The sequence below is a fragment of the Chiloscyllium punctatum genome, chromosome 1 (genome assembly GCF_047496795.1).
Source record: "Chiloscyllium punctatum isolate Juve2018m chromosome 1, sChiPun1.3, whole genome shotgun sequence".
In the NCBI taxonomy this organism is placed as follows: Eukaryota; Metazoa; Chordata; class Chondrichthyes; order Orectolobiformes; family Hemiscylliidae; genus Chiloscyllium; species Chiloscyllium punctatum.
This window is the reverse complement of record NC_092739.1, coordinates 47,964,967-47,983,642: the sequence shown is the minus strand read 5'-3', so window position 1 is coordinate 47,983,642 and position 18,676 is coordinate 47,964,967.

The following is an 18,676-nucleotide window of genomic DNA, read 5'->3' as shown; positions in this document are numbered from 1 at the left end:
ATTACCAGTATTAGTCTGACCAAACATTATCTGAACTATTTCCAAATCATTCACATCCTTCCTTATTTAATAATAATGTACATAATAGTCTAGTTGTCATGTCACATGTGCTCTATATAAGTGAAGTGTAACCTCTTTACTATTGTAGTTAATTCGTGTTAAATAAACATAATATTTTATTCCATTTCCTAATTATTTACTGTACCTGCATACCAAGCTTTCGCAATTCATGCCCTCCTATCAGAAGGATGTTGTGAAACTTGAAAGGGTTCAGAAAAGATTTACAAGGATGTTGCCAGTTTTGGAGGAATTGAGCTTTAAGGAGAGGATGAATAGACTGAGGCTGAGGGGTGACGTTATAGAGGTTTATAATATCATGAGGGGCATGGATAGGGTAAATAGACAAAGCCTTTTCCCTGGGGTAGGGGATTTCAGAACTGGAGGGCATTGGTTTAGGGTGAGAGGGAAAAGATATAAAAGAGACCTAAGGGGCAACTTTTTCACTCAGAGGGTGGTACGTGTATGGAATGAGCTGCCAGAGGAAGTGGTGGAGGTGGGTACAATTACAACACTTAAAAGGCATCTGGATGGATATATGAATAAAATGTATTTATAGAGATATGGGACAATTACTGGCAAATGGGACTAATTAGATTAGGATATCTGGTCGACATGGATCGAGGGTCTGTTTCCGTGCTGTATATCTCTAGTGGGCGGCACGGTGGCACAGTGATTAGCACTGCTGCCTCACAGCGCCAGAGACCCGGGTTCAATTCCCGCCTCAGGCGACTGACTGTGCGGAGTTTGCACGTTCTCCCCGTGTCTGCGTGGGTTTCCTCCGGGTGCTCCGGTTTCCTCCCACAGTCCAAAGATGTGCAGGTTAGGTGAATTGGCCATGCTAAATTGCCCGTAGTGTTAGGTAAGGGGTAGATGTAGATGTAGGGGTATGGGTGGGTTACACTTCGGCGGGGCGGTGTGGACTTGTTGGGCTGAAGGGCCTGTTTCCACACTGTAAGTAATCTAATCTAATCTAATCTAATCTAATCTAAAACTCTATGACTATGACACCCCGATTCCTGTGCACCTTAGAGCTTTGCAATATTTTATCATTTATAGTCTGCTTTTTTGCCAAAATGGACAATTTCTCAATTTCCCACATTAGACTCCATTTGCCAAATCTTTGCCTATTCATTTATCTTCTGCTAATAGCCGTTTGCTCATACAGAAATTGAATAGTACTGATGAAAACACGCTTCTTGCACACATCATGACAATTCATAAGAATACGAATTTCAGGAGAAAACCTACATTTGTACAGTATGATGGGAGTGCTGATTGGTTGGCAGTGGACTGTGATTGGTAGAAGCATTACGATGGGGAATGCACCAATGTATGATGATGATTGACACTTAACTGCCAGTCTTTGTTTAAATTTTAAATTCAGCTGGTTGACATGAATGATCAAATCATTGTTCGGAGAGAAGAGGCAGAAAAAGTTGTCACCTACTGTTGAGTTGAAACAGATATAATGCATGTTCTCTATGTCTACAAAGAACAGGGCCCTGTGTATAAATGTATGAAGTCTCCAAGTATGTGCAAGTGCACCACACTGCGAGCCTGATGGACAACCCTAAATTGGTTGACAGTGGAATTCTTCACACGTTCAGGATTATCCATGAAATGTGTCCATTTGCAGAATCATATCTCATATTGGACATGGTGATGCAAGTTTTGCAATTTTGGACTGTTTATTTACAGTCAATACTTTGCTTGTTGCAAACAGTATATCCCTTTGATAATCTCGTTGGGCTGACTGCAATGCAAGGCTTTGTCTCAAGGTGAATTGTTATTCCTCCCCAGGAAATGTGGTCACATGGCTCTTACAATATTGAGCTCACCTGCCTTTTGAATTTAGGATTTTGAAAAAGAAGAGAATTCAGGGATGATTGCTGCTCCATAAATATCGACTCTGGGTTAGATAGGATAAGCAATTGGCCTGTAAAAAGCAGCCAATAACCATTTGCATTGGGCAAAAAAAAGTTATTTTGTCACAACTGTCACAACTGTGGGGAAGGAGTTACCAAACCTACTCAGAAGACTTTGAAGAGAATTCTCTTTTACAGAAACAGCCTCAACCGCTGGCTATCTAACCAATCACTTTGACAAAGGAAATCTGGACTGCCACTGCCAACATTGGAATTTTGGACTTCATCCTTGAAACAAGGACATTGTTGAACAGGCAACCCTCTATTGTCTTTCTATTTGTTAATAGTTGAATAATCTCTTCATAATTCCTGATTATATCTCTCCGAATATGTTTGTATTACATCAATATTGAGAAGTACTTTCCCAGCTTCAACCTGACCCCGACATCTAAAAGTGTGTGCTATAAACTCCACTTTTGTTTTTTTTTTAACTTTATCACAGCATTGTAATGGAAAAAAAAATCAACAACCGTACAGGTAAGTGATGAGAATAAGGAGAGAGATCTGTTTGAAAACATACAACATATTCATGACAATTGTGTGAGCCTTGACTGTATGAGTCAACATGTTCTTGACTTCAAAGACAACAGAACTGAATGCTCAGTTCATCCATAAAATGGTGCACTTCATGACACTTGAAAAGTGATCAGCACAGGAATGGGAACTCTGATGGATTTTCCTTTCTCCTACCTAGGTGTATGGAAGATAACTGGAGACTGAACATAACTTAAATCTATGCCCCTGGTCATTGATGTCTCCACCAAGGAGAAAACTTTCTTCCTGTCAACCCTATCTGTGTCGGCTGTAATTTTATACATTGCAATCATGTCCCTTTACAGTTGCCTCTGCTTCAAGAAAAAAACTCCGGTCTATCTTTTCATAATCCAGGCAATATCCTGGTAAATCTCCTATGCACCTTCTTGAGTCAATAACATCCCTCCTATGGATAGATTCCAGAAGTGCACACAATACTCTAGATGTGGCCTAAACACCATTTTATACAATTCTATCGTAACTGCTCTTGCTCTTTGACTCTATGCATCAACTAATAAAGGCAGTGCCCCTTACGATTTCTTAAACACTTTATATATCCTGTTCTACCACCTCAAGGAACCAGTGGATCTGAACACCAGGGAGGGATGTGACCATAAGAGGTACAGTTAGTAAATTTGCAGATGAGGTGTAGTGGAAGAAGGTTACCTCAGATTACAATGGGATCTTGATCAGATGGGCCAATGGGGCTGAGACGTGACAGATGGAGTTTAATTCAGATAAATGTGAGGTGCTGCATTTTGTGAAAGCAAATCTTAGCAGGACTTATGCACTTAATGGTAAAGCACTTGAGAGTGTTGCTGAACAAAGAGACCTTGCAGTGTAGGTTCATAGCTCCTTTGAAGTGGAGTCACAGGTAGATAGGATAGTGAAGAAGGCATTTGGTATGCTTTCCTTTATTGGTCAGAGTATTGAGTACAGGAGTTGGGAGGTCATATTGGGGCTGTACAGGACATTGGTTAGGCCACTGTTTTAATATTGCATGCAATTCAGGTCTCCTTCCTATCGGAAAGATGTTGTGAAACTTGAAAGGGTTCAGAAAACATTTACAAGGATGTTGCCAGGGTTGGAGGATTTGAAGTATAGGGATAAGTTGAATAGACTAGGGCTGTTTTTGCTGGAATGTCAGAGGCTGAGGGGTGACCTTATAGAAGTTTATAAAATCATGAGGGGCATGGATAGGATAAATAGACTAAGTCTTTTCCTTGGCGTGGGGGAGTCCAGAATGAGAGAGCATAGGTTTAGGGTGAGAAGGGAAAGATATAAAAGAGACCTAAGTGGCAACTTTTTCACAAAGAGGGTGGTACATGTATGGAATGAGCTGCCAGAGGAAGTGGTTGAGGCTGGTAAAATTGCAACATTTAAAAGGCATCTGGATGGGGATATGAATAGGAAGGGTTTGGAGGGATATGGGCCAGGTGCTGGCAGGTGGGACTAGATTGGGTTGGGATATCTGGTCAGCATGGATGAGTTGGACCGAAGGGACTGTTTCCGTGCTGTACATCTCTATGACTCTCTGATCTTCAGTGCTTTCAGCCCATCTATATTCCTCTACAATCCAAGGCTATCCTCTTCACTGCTTATTACCTTAAACATTTTCACATCACCCATGAAGTTACTGATCAATCCTCCTACATTCAAGCCTAAATCAATTATATATACCACAAACTACGTGAATTTCCCAACACTGATCCCTGTTTAATTACGTTGGACACAGATTTCCTGTCACAAAACACCTCTCAACCATCATCCTCTGCTTCCTGTCAAATTTCCTTGGATCCCATTTGTTCTTATCTTTGTTATAACGTTTGCTTGTGAAACAATATCAAAAACCTTGCTGAAGCCCAAGTAGACTGTCAAATGCATTGCCCTCATCTACACAGCTGATCATTTCTTTGAAAATTTCCACAAGACCATAAGATATAGGAGTAAAAGTAGGCATTCAGTCCATTGAGGTAAAAACAATGACTGCAGATGCTGGAAACCAGATTCTGGATTAGTGGTGCTGGAAGAGCACAGCAGTTCAGGCAGCATCCAAGGAGCTTCGAAATTGACGTTTCGGGCAAAAGCCCTTCATCAGGAAATATTAAATCAGGACTCTTGTCCTGATGAAGGGCTTTTACCCGAAACGTCGATTTCGAAGCTCCTTGGATGTTGCCTGAACTGCTGTGCTCTTCCAGCACCACTAATGCAGAATTCAGTCCATTAAGGCTGTTTCACCATTCAACAAAATCATAGCTGAACTGATAATCCTCAACTCCAATTTCCTGCCATTTCCCCTTGATTTCCATTCTGATTAAAAATCTGTCTATCTCAGTCTTGAATATACTTCATGAACCTGCCTCAACAACACTCCTGAGGTAAAAAAAAATCTACAGATTTCAACTGTCTGAGAGAGGAAATGTATTCTTATCTCTGTCTTAAATGTGCAGCCCCTTCTTCTGAGAGTAGGCTTTCTGGTCCTATACTCTCCCACAAGGGGAAACATAATTTCCGCATCTACCCTGTCAAGTCCTCCTAAAATCATTCATGTTTCAATAAGGTCACCATTCATTCTTCTCATTGAGTACAGGCCCAATCAGCTCAAACTCTTCTATAAGACAGTCCCTCCCAACCTGGTATCTGCTGAGTTAGCCTTCTCTGGATTGTCTCCAATACCAGTATATGTTACCCGAGTTAAGGGGCCCAAAACTGTTCACAGTATTCTAGCTGTGGGCTGACTAGTGCATTGTCTATTATTCACAAAAGCTCCAGGTATATTCAAAGAAAGACCATAGAGATTTCAACAATAATGATAGACAAGACAACATTTCAGAATATCAGCTCTTCTTAGGCTGCCTGACAACACAATAACTTCCTTCATTTATTTTTAGCAATGAAGATGCTCTAGAATACCCAAATATGTTCTAAGAAAATCCTTACTCAAATACTCCAGAATTGTGACCCCCTTTTGATCATGGATACCTGGTGGTGACTGTGGCTCCATTTAGTATTCCATTGCTGATGGGTTAGGGTCCCTACAATATTCTCCCAAAGGTGAGTCAGGCTCATTATGTATATACATATGCCTTCAAAACTGAGTTGGACTCCCTTAAATATTCATCCAAGGATGGTTAGGTTTCCTTACACATGCATTTCAGAACACTTCAGATAATTTTCTTAAGATGAGTCGAGTTCTCTCTTTGATTCCCGTTCCCTTCCCAATGTTTGGTTCCCTTGGCTGGAACTCTCCACCCATGATTCATTGAGTTTTTTTCTTTGTCTGCAGTAATGAAGTTATCTGAAGAGTTTATTTAATAATGATTTTCCTTTCAGTGGTGGACAGGATATTACATTGCTAGGGCCTCACTGGCCTATCAATGGTAGCATTAGATTATGAAAACCAATGATAAATCATATTTTTGTTAAAAGTTGAAGTTAAAGCCTATATGATCTCACTTGTGTGGTGAACAATTTCATGTTGTGTTTAAGGTCAGTGATTTTGCAGGGTGATGTGTGTGGCAGAATTTATATTGTCAAAGCAATGTGACTTGGCCCAACATGCCATGCCAAACAAGACTCTTGTGGCCCTTCCATAAATGATGTGCCCAGGATATTTGCTAAAATTGATGCACTGTTTGTGCACTCTTACTCTTTGTGGCCAAACACTTCTGGTATAAAACTTCCAACCTAAAGCTCTTAAACTGAGGCAACACATTTGCTAACTTCTCTGAATTAACTTCTTTCTCTCGGAGAAACTATTTAGGGATGATAGATTTAGGACAAATATTAGTGGTAGTTTCTTTACTCAGAGAGTAGTAGGGGCGTGGAACAACCTGCCTGCAACAGTAGTAGACTCGTCGACGTTAAGGGCATTTAAATGGGCATTGGACATACATATGGATAATAATGGAATGGTGTAGGTTTAATGGAATCAGATTAATTTCACAGGTCGGTGCAACGTCGAGGCCTGAAGGGCCCGTACTGTGCTGTAATGTTCTATGTTCTATTTCATAATTGAACAGCAACTAGGACTTCTGCAAATTTAAACAAAAGGCTTCCAAGGAGTAAGATTTTCCCCTGAGCAGAAAAAGGGATTTCTAATTGAAGGCAACCTAATGATTTTCAATGATAATGTTGTCTGCTTGTAAAGCTCTCATCGTGCAAACAAATTCATATTATCACTTCAGGAAGCCTATCTAATACTGTTGTTTTTTTAAACAGATCATGACTCCTGAAACACTGATGAGTTAATTATTCTACCCCATCATACATGTAGACCAAAACCCCACATGCCTCTAGTTCAAAATCCAAATTCTGCAATGGTGAAATATAATATGATCTATTGCGGCAGCCCATCAATCTCCATGCTCAAGCTTCCTCAGTCCTTAACCCTGCTAACACCACCTGAATCACCCTTGAGCACCCGGCTCTCATCCTTTACCCAAAGTCAAAGACCCTCATTCCTCAGCCTTGACCTGTCTGTCCTCCTTTTGGAGCCACTCCCATCAGCCTTGATGGGTCCCTTGATTTTCCTCAACACTCCCTCACAGACATCTGATGTGCCTTCCTACATGTTGGATCTTCTCTCCATTCAGCATGACCTCCCTTCCCTGACTGTAGACCTGCCATATCAGAACCTTCCTGAAGAAGGGCTGATGCCCGAAACGTCGATTCTCCTGTTTCTTGGATGCTGCCTGACCTGCTGCGCTATTTCAGCAACACATTTTCATATCAGAACCACAGCACTGTTTAGGGATCTGGCCACCACTGCATTCCCCCAAATCCATCTTGTCCTTTCTGCTACTTGACCTCCTAGCTTCTCCTGCTCTGCTCAGTTGTGCTGTTGAGTTTGACAAGGACAAAATCCAAAGAATGAACACCTTTGCCAAGAGCACACCATTTTATGCTGTCAGGAAACAGGAAGCATACATTCCCCTGTGCACTGATTCAACCTTGAAGATAGGGCAGAAGCCAGTACAAAGAATATCCTGCAATATTAAGCACACACATCAAACGCTTCCAGATAGACTCCATGCAAGAGCCAAGATTAGTAAACTCCTCATAACAAATGTCAGAGATGTCTCTCAATTTTCTGAGGAGGTCACAAATATGCAGGAAACCTTATGGAGTGCTCCTCCTCTGATATGTGGAGTAACAGCGACACTTGGGGTTGGCCTCTCAGGGGAAAGCAATAGCAGCAGCCAGATCAGTGGCACCAAGACTATCATTGTTGTAAAGCAAGGAGGCTCGAAGTGTCGGCGAGTGGTAGTGTTAGGGTACTCTACAGTTTGGGCACAGATAGGTGTTCTGTGGCCATAAGTGAGACTCCAGGATAGTATGTTGCCTCCCTGATGCCAGGGTCAAGGATGTCTCTGAGCATGCACTGTATATTCTGAAGGGAGGTGAGCAGCCAGAGGTCGTGTAGCAACATAAGCAGAAAGAGAGATGAGGTTCTGAAAAGGAAATTTAGGGAGTTAAGTAAGAAGTTGAAAAGCAGGGTCTCTAAGCCTGTATTCTTGGGAATACTCCCTGCACCATATGCTAGTAAAATCAGTAAAAAGAAGATAATACAGTTGAATGCGTGGCTAAAAAGCTGGTGTAGGAGGAAGGATTCAGATTTCTGGAGGTTTGGAATGTCTTCAAGGGTAGGTGGGATTTATACAAGAAGAATGGATTGCACCCAACTGGAAGGGTGCCAATATCCTTACAGGGTGTCCCGCTAGTGCCACTTAGGAGAGTTTCAACTAATATGTCAGTGGGGTTGGAACTAGAGCAATAGGTCATCATGTGGAATGTTTGAAGAGAGGGATTAAATCAAGTGAGTCGAATAGGGAAACAGGCAAGGCCAGGTTAATGAATATGGAGGGGCTAGCAGTCTGAAGTGTATTTTAACGCAAGGAGTATAACAGATAAGGCAGATGAGCTTAGATCCTGAATTGGTACATGGAATTACAATATGATAGGCATGACAGAAACATGGTTGAGAGAAGCACTAGCAGCTCAATGTTCCAAGGTTTAGAAGTTTCAGGCATGATAGAGAGGGATGTAAGAGAGGTGGAGGAGTTGCATTATTCATTAAGGAGTATGTCACAGTTCCAGGAAAACAGGACATCTTGGAGGGATCATACAGCTAGACCTGATGGCAGTCACTAAGATTCGGGTGTACTATAGACTTTCCAATAGTTAGCAGGAATTATAGGAACAGATAAATAAGCTGATTATGGAAGGATGTACAAACAACAGGGTTGTGGTAATGGGTGACTTTGGTTTTCTCAATATTCATTGGGCCTCTGTTAGTGCCAGGGGCTTAAATGGGGCAGAATTTGTTAGGTACATAAAGGATGAATTCTTGAAACAAGATATAGATACATTAACATCATCTGAAAGTTCCTGTCCAAACCACAGACCATCCAGTTTTGGAAAAATAAGTTGCAGGAGCAGAAGTAGACCATTCGGTCCATGAATGTGCTCTGCCATTCAATACATCGTGGCTCAGCCACTTTCCTACCTTTTCCCCATTATCCTCGATTACCTCACAGATTAAAAATGTTTACGTCAGACTTGAATACAGTTGATGACCAACTTCAACAGCCCTCAGAAGTAAAGAATCCCACAAATTCACCTTCCTCTGTGAGAAGAAATTCCTTCTCATCTGCCTTAAATGTGGGATCCTTTATTCTGAAATTATGCTATCCGGTACAAGACTCTCTCAGAAGGCGAAATCACTTTCTACACCTATCTTGTCAAGACCCCTAAGAACCTTTTGAGTCAAACTGTTAACATTGTTTTCTCCCTCAAGATGATGCAATTTCTGTTGTTTGTTTCAGATCTCCAGCATCTGCTGTCCTTTGTTTTATTTTAGGAAAATCCAAAGTCATGCTTTAATTATATTAGGGCAAGAGAATAACCAGGGAAAGAGGAGGCCCCATTACGGACCAAAGTGGCAATATGTGAGTGGAGCCAGAAGGCATAGCTGAGGTCTTAAATGAATACCTTGTATGTGAATAAATACAGAAAGGTAATGCAGATCTCAAAAATAAGGAGGGGACTGCGGTAAAGGTTAACATATTAGCATCAAGAGGGCGGAGCTTTAGTAGTTTCAGGAGACATGAAAGGGGATAAAGTCCCAGTCCCAAATGAGTTGTACTCAAACTGCTTTTGGAGGCGTGGGAGGAGATTGTAGGGGCTCTGATATTCAAATGCTTTCTGAACACAGGAGGAGCGCCACAGTACTGGAGGACAGCTAACATTGTACCATTATTCAAAAAGGATAGTAGCAATAACCAAGAAATCTCCAGGACAGTGAGTCTCGCATGTGTTGTGGAGCAACTTTCAGAAAAAAATCTCTGGGAAAAAATTAATTTCCACTTGGTCAGGTAAAGATTAATCAAGGATAGTCAGCATGGAAGTATGAGTCAGTAAGAGATCAAATTTGATTGAACTTTTGGATGAAGTGACTAGGTGTACAGATGAGGGTAGTGCAGTTGATGTTATCTGCATGGACTTCAGTAAGTATTGTGATAAAGTCTCACAAGGAAAGCTGATGAAGAAGCTAAGAGCCCATGGGATCCAGAGCAATTTGGCAAATTTAATTTGAAATTGACTGAGTGGCAGGAAGCAGAGACTGACAGTCGGAGTGTACTTTTCTGACTAGAAGCCTGTATTCAGTGCTAGATCCCTTGCTGTTTGTGTGTACATTAATGATATAGACATAAATGTGGGAGATATGAACAGTAAGTTCACAAATGACACAAAAATTTGTGTTGTGGTAAATAACAAGTCTTAGAATACAGGACAATATGGACATGCTGCTCAGGTGGGCTGAACAGAGGCAAATGGAAGTTAATCCTGAAAGTATGAGATGATTCCTTTTGAACTAACAAGGCAAGGAAGTGTACATTGAATAGTAAGACCATTGGAAGTGCAGAGGATCAGAGGGATCTTGGGGTGCACGTCCATAGATCATTGAAAGCAGTAGGACAGGTAAATAAGGTAGTAAAGAAGACATATGGATTCTTGCCTTTACTGGTTGAGAATGTGGTGCTGAAAAAGCTCAGGTCAGGCAGCATCCAAGGAGCAGGAAAATCAAAGTTTTGGGCAATGAGGTTGGGAGCCTATCTCTCTGCACCCCCCTCCCCCGAGACTCCCAGCCTTATTCCTGATGAAGGGGTTTTGCCCGAAACGTCGATTTTCCTGCTCCTCGGATGCTGACTGACCTGCTGTGCTTTTCCAGTACCACATTCTCGACTCTAATCTCCCCAGTAGACTCCAGGTCCTATCTTTCCCTGACAGTACAGTACACTCTAGGCTCCCTCTTCCTCATGGTACAATACACACTGAGCCCTCTCTCTCACACAGTACAGTATATTCTGGGCCCTCACATTCTAAGCTCTCCCACTCTCCCACTCACTCCAGTCTTTCCCACTCCTCAAGTACACACTATGTCCTCTCTCTCCCTCACAGTATAGACTTCAGTACATTTTGGGCCACCTCTCCCTCACAGCACATGACACTCTGGGCCCTTTCTCCCACTCACAGTATAGTACACTGTGGGTCCTCTCTCTCCCTCACAGTACAGTACACTCTGGGCACTTTCTCTCCCCCTCACAGTACAGAACATTCTGGGCTCTCACTCCCTCACAGTACAGTGCACTCTGGACCCTCATTCCCTCACAGTACAGTACACTCTGGGCTCATTCTCTCCCCATCACAGTACAGTACACTGGGCGCTCTCTCTCCCCATCACAGTATAGTACACTCTGGGCCCTCTGTCTCCCCGTCACAGTACGCTCCACTCTGGGTCTCACATCCTCATAGTATAATGCACTCTGGGTCCTCTCTCACCCCGTCACACTACAGTACACACTGGGCCCTCTCTCTCTCTCTCACTGTACAGTACACAGTGGGTCCATCTCCCCCTCACAGTACAGTACACTCTGGTCCCTTTCTCTCCCCCTTACAGTACACAGCTGGGCCCTCACTCTCTCCCTCACAGTCCCGTACACTCAGGGCCCACTCCCCATCACAGTACAGTACACTCTGGTACTCTCTCTTCCACTTACTGTTCAGTACACTCTGCGACCTCTCTCTCTCTCCCCCTCACAGTACAGTACACTCTGGGCCCTCTCTCTCCCTTTCACAATACAGTACAGTCTGGGCCCTCTATCTCCACCTCACAGTACAATACACTCTGGACCCTGACTCCCTCACATTACAATACAATCTGGGACTCCTAACTCTGTGCGGTTATTCTGGGCCCTCTCCCACAGTGCAGTATACTCTGGGCCCTCTCTCTCTTACAGTACAGTACAGGGTAAAAACGAGGACTGCCGATGCTGGAAACCCGAGTCTGAATTAAAGTGGTGCTGGTAAAGCACAGCAGGTCAGGCAGCATCCAAGGAGCAGAAAAATCGACATTTCGTCTATTCCTGATGAAGGGCTTTTGCCTGAAAGATCGATTTTTCTGCTCCTTGGATGCAGCCTGACCTGCTCTGCTTTTCCAGCACCACTCTAATTCAGACACAGTACAGTACACTCTGGGCCATCTATCTCCCATCACAGTACAGTACACTCTGTGACCTCTCCCTCTCCCCCTCACAGTGCAGTATATGCTGGGCTCTCTCTCTCTCCCCCACACAGTACAGTACACTCTTGGCCCTCACTCCAACACAGTGCAGTATACTCTAGGCCGTCTCTCTCTCCCCCGCACAGTACACTGGCCCCTCTCTCACCCCCTCATAGTATAGTACACTCTGGACCAACTCTCTCCCATTACAGTACAGTACACACAGGGCCCTTTCTCTCCCCCTCAGTACAGTACACTCTAGGCTTTCTCTCTCCCCCTCACAGTACAGTACACACTGGGCCCTATCTCCCCTTCACAGTACAGTACATCTGGGCCCTCTGTCACTCCCTCACAGTACAGTACACTCTAGACACTCTTTCTCCAGTACAGTACAGTCTAGGCCCTCTCTCCCTCACAGTACAATACACTCTGGGCCCTCATCCCTCATAGTACAATACACTCTGAACACTCACAGAACAGTAGTCTGGGTCCTCTCTCTCCCCTCACAGTATGAAACACACTGGGCACTCACAGTACAGTACACTTTGGGCCATCTGTCTCCCTCTCACAGTACAGTACACTCTGGGCCCTCACTCTCCCAGGCACTGTACAGTACACTCTGTGACCTCTCTCTCTCTCCCCCTCACAGTACAGTACACGCTGGGCCCTCACTCCATCACAGTACAGCACACACTGGACCCTATCTCCTCCTCACAGTACAGTACATCTGGGCCCTCTGTCACTCCCTCACAGTACAGTACACTCTAGACAATCTTTCTCCAGTACAGTTCAGTCTAGGCTCTCTCTCCCTCACAGTACAGTGCACTCTGGGCCCTCATTCCCTCACAGTACAGTACACTCTGGGCTCGTTCTCTCCCCATCACAGTACAGTACACTGGGCACGCTCTCTCCCCATCACAGTATAGTACACTCTGGGCCCTCTGTCTCCCCGTCACAGTACACTCCACTCTGGGTCTCACACCCTCATAGTATAATGCACTCTGGGTCCTCTCTCACCCCCTCACACTACAGTACACACTGGGCCCTCTCTCTCACACTGTACAGTACACAGTGGGTCCATCTCCCCCTCACAGTACAGTACACTCTGGTCTCTCTCTCTCCCCCTTATAGTACACAACTGGGCCTTCGTTCTCTCCCTCACTGTACAGTACACTCTGGGCCCTCTCTCTCCCCATCACAGTACAGTACACTCTAGACACTCTTTCTCCAGTAAAGTACAGTCTAGGCCCTCTCTCCCTCACAGTACAGTATACTCTAGGCCGTCTCTCTCTCCCCCTCATGGTACAGTACACTCTGGACCCTCTCTCCTCCTCACAGTAGTTACACACTGGGCCCTCACACTCTCAGTACAGTTCACTCTGGGCCCTCACTCCCTCACAGTACTGTACACTCTATGCCTCTCTCTCTTGCTCATTATACAGTACATTCTGGACTCTCTCTCTCTCTCTCCCTCACAGTACAGTACACTCTGGCCCATCTCTCACCCCCTCACAGTACAGTACACACTGGCCCCTCTCTTCCCCCCTCACAGTACAGTGAATTCTGGGCCCTTCTCTCCCTCTCACAGTACAGCACACTCTGGGCCCTCCCCCCCCCACTGCTGCCTCACTGCACCAGGGACCCGGGTTTGAGTTCAGCCTCAGGCAACTGTCTGTGTGGAGTTTGCATATTCTCCCCATGTCTGCGTGGATTTCCTCCGGGTACTCCGGTTTCCTCCCATGATCCAAAGATGTGCAGGTCAGGTGAATTAGCTATGCTAAATAGCTCACAGTGTTAGGTGCATAAGTTAGGGGTAAACATAGGGTAGGGGAATGGGTCTGGGTGGGTTACTCTTCAGAGGGTTGGTGTGGACTTATTGGGCCGTAGAGCCTGTATCCATAATGTAGGTAATCTAACAATACAGTACACTTTGGGCCCTCTCCCTCCCCCTCACAGTACAGTACATTCTGGGCCCTCTTTCTCCCCCTCACTGTACAAGACAGTCTGGGCTCTCTCTCTCCCCCTCAGAGTACAGTACATTCTGGGTCCTCTTTCTCCCCTTCACAGTACAGTACACTCTGGGCACTCTCTCTCCCCCTCACCCTTCAGGACAGTCTGGGCCCTCTCTCTCCCCCTCACACAACAGTACACTGTGGGCCCTCGCTCATCCCCTCAAAGTACAGTACACTCTGGGCCCTCTCTCTCCCCTTCACCTTACAGTTTACTCTGGGCCCCCTCACTCCATTATAGTGAGGTACCCTCTGGACCCTCTCCCTCACAGTACAGTACACTCTGGGCACTCTCTCTGCACCTCACAGTACAGTAGATTCTGGGCCCTGTCTCTGCCCCTCACAGTACAGTACACTCTGGGCCCTCTCTCTCCCCCTCACTGTACAGGACACTCTGGGCCCTTTCTCTCCCCCTCACTGTACAGGACACTCTGGGCCCTTTCTCTCCCCCTCACTGTACAGGACAGTCTGGGCCCCATCTCTCCACCTCACTGTACAGGACAGTCTGGGCCCGATCTCTCCCACTCACTGTACAGGACAGTCTGGGCCCTATCTCTCCCCCTCACAATATAGTACACTCTGGGCCCTCTCTCCCCCCTCCTCACAGTACAGTACAGTCTGGATCCTGTCTCTCCCCCACTCACAGTACAGTACACTCTGGGCCCTCTCTCTCCCCCTCATTGTACAGTTTACTCTGGGCTCTATTACAGTGAGGTACCTCTGGGACCTCTCTCTCTCTGTCACAGTTCAGTACATTCTGGGCTCTCTCTCTCCCCCTCACAGTACAGTACATTCTGGGCCCTCGGTCCCCCTCACAGTACAGTACACTCTGGGCACTCTCTCTCCCCCTCACCCTTCAGGACAGTCTGGGCCCTCTCTCTCACCCTCACTGTACAGTACATTCTGGGCCCTCACTCTCACCCTCACTGTACAGTACACTCTGGGCACTCTCGCTCTCCCTCACAGCACAATACATTCTGCGCCCTCTCTCTCACCCTCACAGTACAATACATTCTGGGCCCTCTCTCTCACCCTCACTGTATAATACATTCTGGGCCCTCTCTCTCACCCTCACTGTACAGTAAACTCTGGGCTCTCTCTCTCACCCTCACTGTACAATACATTCTGGGCCCTCTCGCTCTCCCTCACAGCACAATGCATTCTGGGCCCTCTCTCTCACTCTCACTGTACAATACATTCTGGGCCCTCTCTCTCACCCTCACTGTACAATAGACTCTGGAACTTCTCTCTCACCCTCACTGTACAGTACACTCTGGGCACTCTCTTTCACCCTCACTGTACAATAGACTCTGGGCCCTCTCTCTCACCCTGACTGTACAGTACACTCTGGGCCCTCTCTCTCACCCTCACTGTACAATACATTCTGGGCCCTCTCTCTCACCCTCACAGTACAGTACACTCTGTACCCTCTCTCTCCCCCTCACTGTACAGTACACTCTGGGCCCTCTCTCTCACCCTCACTGTACAGTACACTCTGGGCCCTCTCTCTCTCCCCCTCACTGTACAGTACACTCTGGGCCCTCTCTCTCTCCCCCTCACGGTACAGTACACTCTGGGCCCTCTCACTCACCCTCACTGTACAGTACACTCTGGGCCCTCTCTCTCCCCCTCACAGTACAGTACACTCTGGGCCCTCTCTCTCACCCTCACTGTACAGTACACTCTGGGCCCTCTCTCTCACCCTCCTTGTACAGGACACTCTGGGCCCTCTCTCTCCCCCTCACTGTACAGTACACTCTGGGCCCTCTCTCTCCCCCTCACTGTACAGTACACTCTGGGCCCTCTCTCTCCCCCTCACTGTACAGTACACTCTGGGCCCTCTCTCTCCCCCTCACTGTACAGTACACTCTGGGCCCTCTCTCTCCCCCTCACTGTACAGTACACTCTGGGCCCTCTCTCTCTCCCCCTCACTGTACAGTACACTCTGGGCTCTCTCTCTCACCCTCACTGTACAGTACACTCTGGGCCCTCTCTCTCACCCTCACTGTACAGTACACTCTGGGCCCTCTCTCTCACCCTCACTGTACAGTACACTCTGGGCCCTCTCTCTCCCCCTCACTATACAGTACACTCTGGGCCCTCTCTCTCTCACCCTCACTGTACAGTACACTCTGGCCCCTCTCTCTCCCCCTCACTGTACAGTACACTCTGGGCCCTCTCTCTCCCCCTCACTGTACAGTACACTCTGGGCCCTCTCTCTCCCCCCCACTGTACAGTACACTCTGGGCCCTCTCTCTCCCCCTCACCGTACAGTACAGTCTGGGCCCTCTCTCTCCCCCTCACGGTACAGTACACTCTGGGCCCTCTCTCTCCCCCTCACTGTACAGTACACTGGGCCCTCTCTCTCACCCTCACTGTACAGTACACTCTGGGCCCTCTCTCTCACCCTCACAGTACAGTACACTCTGGGCCCTCTCTCTCACCCTCACAGTACAGTACACTCTGGGCCCTCTCTCTCCCCTCTGTACAGTACACTCTGGGCCCTCTCTCTCCCCCCCACTGTAAAGTACACTCTGGGCCCTCTCTCTCCCCCTCACTGTACAGTACAGTGTGGGCCCTCTCTCTCCCCCTCACTGTACAGTACACTCTGGGCCCTCTCTCTCCCCCTCACTGTACAGTACAGTCTGGGCCCTCTCTCTCCCCCTTACTATACAGTACACTCTGGGCCCTCTCTCTCCCCCTCACTGTACAGTACACTCTGGGCCCTCTCTCTCTCTCCCTCACTGTACAGTACACTCTGGGCCCTCTCTCTCTCTCCCTCACTGTACAGTACACTCTGGGCCCTCTCTCTCTCCCCCTCACTGTACAGTACACTCTGGGCCCTCTCTCTCCCCCTCACTGTACAGTACACTCTGGGCCCTCTCTCTCTCTCTCCCTCACTGTACAGTACACTCTGGGCCTTCTCTCTCCCCCTCACTGTACAGTACACTCTGGGCCCTCTCTCTCCCCCTCACTGTACAGTACACTCTGGGCCCTCTCTCTCTCTCCCCCTCACTGTCCAGTACACTCTGGGCCCTCTCTCTCTCCCCCTCACTGTACAGTACACTCTGGGCCCTCTCTCTCTCCCCCTCACTGTACAGTACACTCTGGGCCCTCTCTCTCTCCCCCTCACTGTACAGTACACTCTGGGCCCTCTCTCTCTCCCCCTCACTGTACAGTACACTCTGTACCCTCTCTCTCTCCCCCTCACTGTACAGTACACTCTGGGCCCTCTCTCTCTCCCCCTCACTGTACAGTACACTCTGGGCCCTCTCTCTCTCTCCCCCTCACTGTACAGTACACTCTGGGCCCTCTCTCTCCCCCTCACTGTACAGTACACTCTGGGCCCTCTCTCTCTCCCCCTCACTATACAGTACACTCTGGGCCCTCTCTCTCTCCCCCTCACTGTACAGTACACTCTGGGCCCTCTCTCTCTCTCCCCCTCACTGTACAGTACACTCTGGGCCCTCTCTCTCCCCCTCACTGTACAGTACACTCTGGGCCCTCTCTCTCTCCCCCTCACTGTACAGTACACTCTGGGCCCTCTCTCTCTCCCCCTCACTGTACAGTACACTCTGGGCCCTCTCTCTCTCCCCCTCACTATACAGTACACTCTGGGCCCTCTCTCTCTCCCCCTCACTGTACAGTACACTCTGGGCCCTCTCTCTCTCTCCCCCTCACTGTACAGTACACTCTGGGCCCTCTCTCTCCCCCTCACTGTACAGTACACTCTGGGCCCTCTCTCTCTCCCCCTCACTGTACAGTACACTCTGGGCCCTCTCTCTCTCCCCCTCACTGTACAGTACACTCTGGGCCCTCTCTCTCCCCCTCACTGTACAGTACACTCTGGGCCCTCTCTCTCTCCCTCACTGTACAGTACACGCTGGGCCCTCTCTCTCCCCCTCACTGTACAGTACACTCTGGGCCCTCTCTCTCACCCTCACTGTACAGTACACTCTGGGCCCTCTCTCTCTCTCCCCCTCACTGTACAGTACACTCTGGGCCCTCTCTCTCTCCCCCTCACTGTACAGTACACTCTGGGCCCTCTCTCTCTCCCCCTCACTGTACAGTACACTCTGGGCCCTCTCTCTCTCCCCCTCACTGTACAGTACACTCTGGGCCCTCTCTCTCCCCCTCACTGTACAGTACACTCTGGGCCCTCTCTCTCTCCCCCTCACTGTACAGTACACTCTGGGCCCTCTCTCTCTCCCCCTCACTGTACAGTACACTCTGGGCCCTCTCTCTCCCCCTCACTGTACAGTACACTCTGGGCCCTCTCTCTCTCCCCCTCACTGTACAGTACACTCTGGGCCCTCTCTCTCTCCCCCTCACTGTACAGTACACTCTGGGCCCTCTCTCTCTCCCCCTCACTGTACAGTACACTCTGGGCCCTCTCTCTCTCCCCCTCACTGTACAGTACACTCTGGGCCCTCTCTCTCTCCCCCTCACTGTACAGTACACTCTGGGCCCTCTCTCTCTCCCCCTCACTGTACAGTACACTCTGGGCCCTCTCTCTCTCCCCCTCACTGTACAGTACACTCTGGGCCCTCTCTCTCTCCCCCTCACTGTACAGTACACTCTGG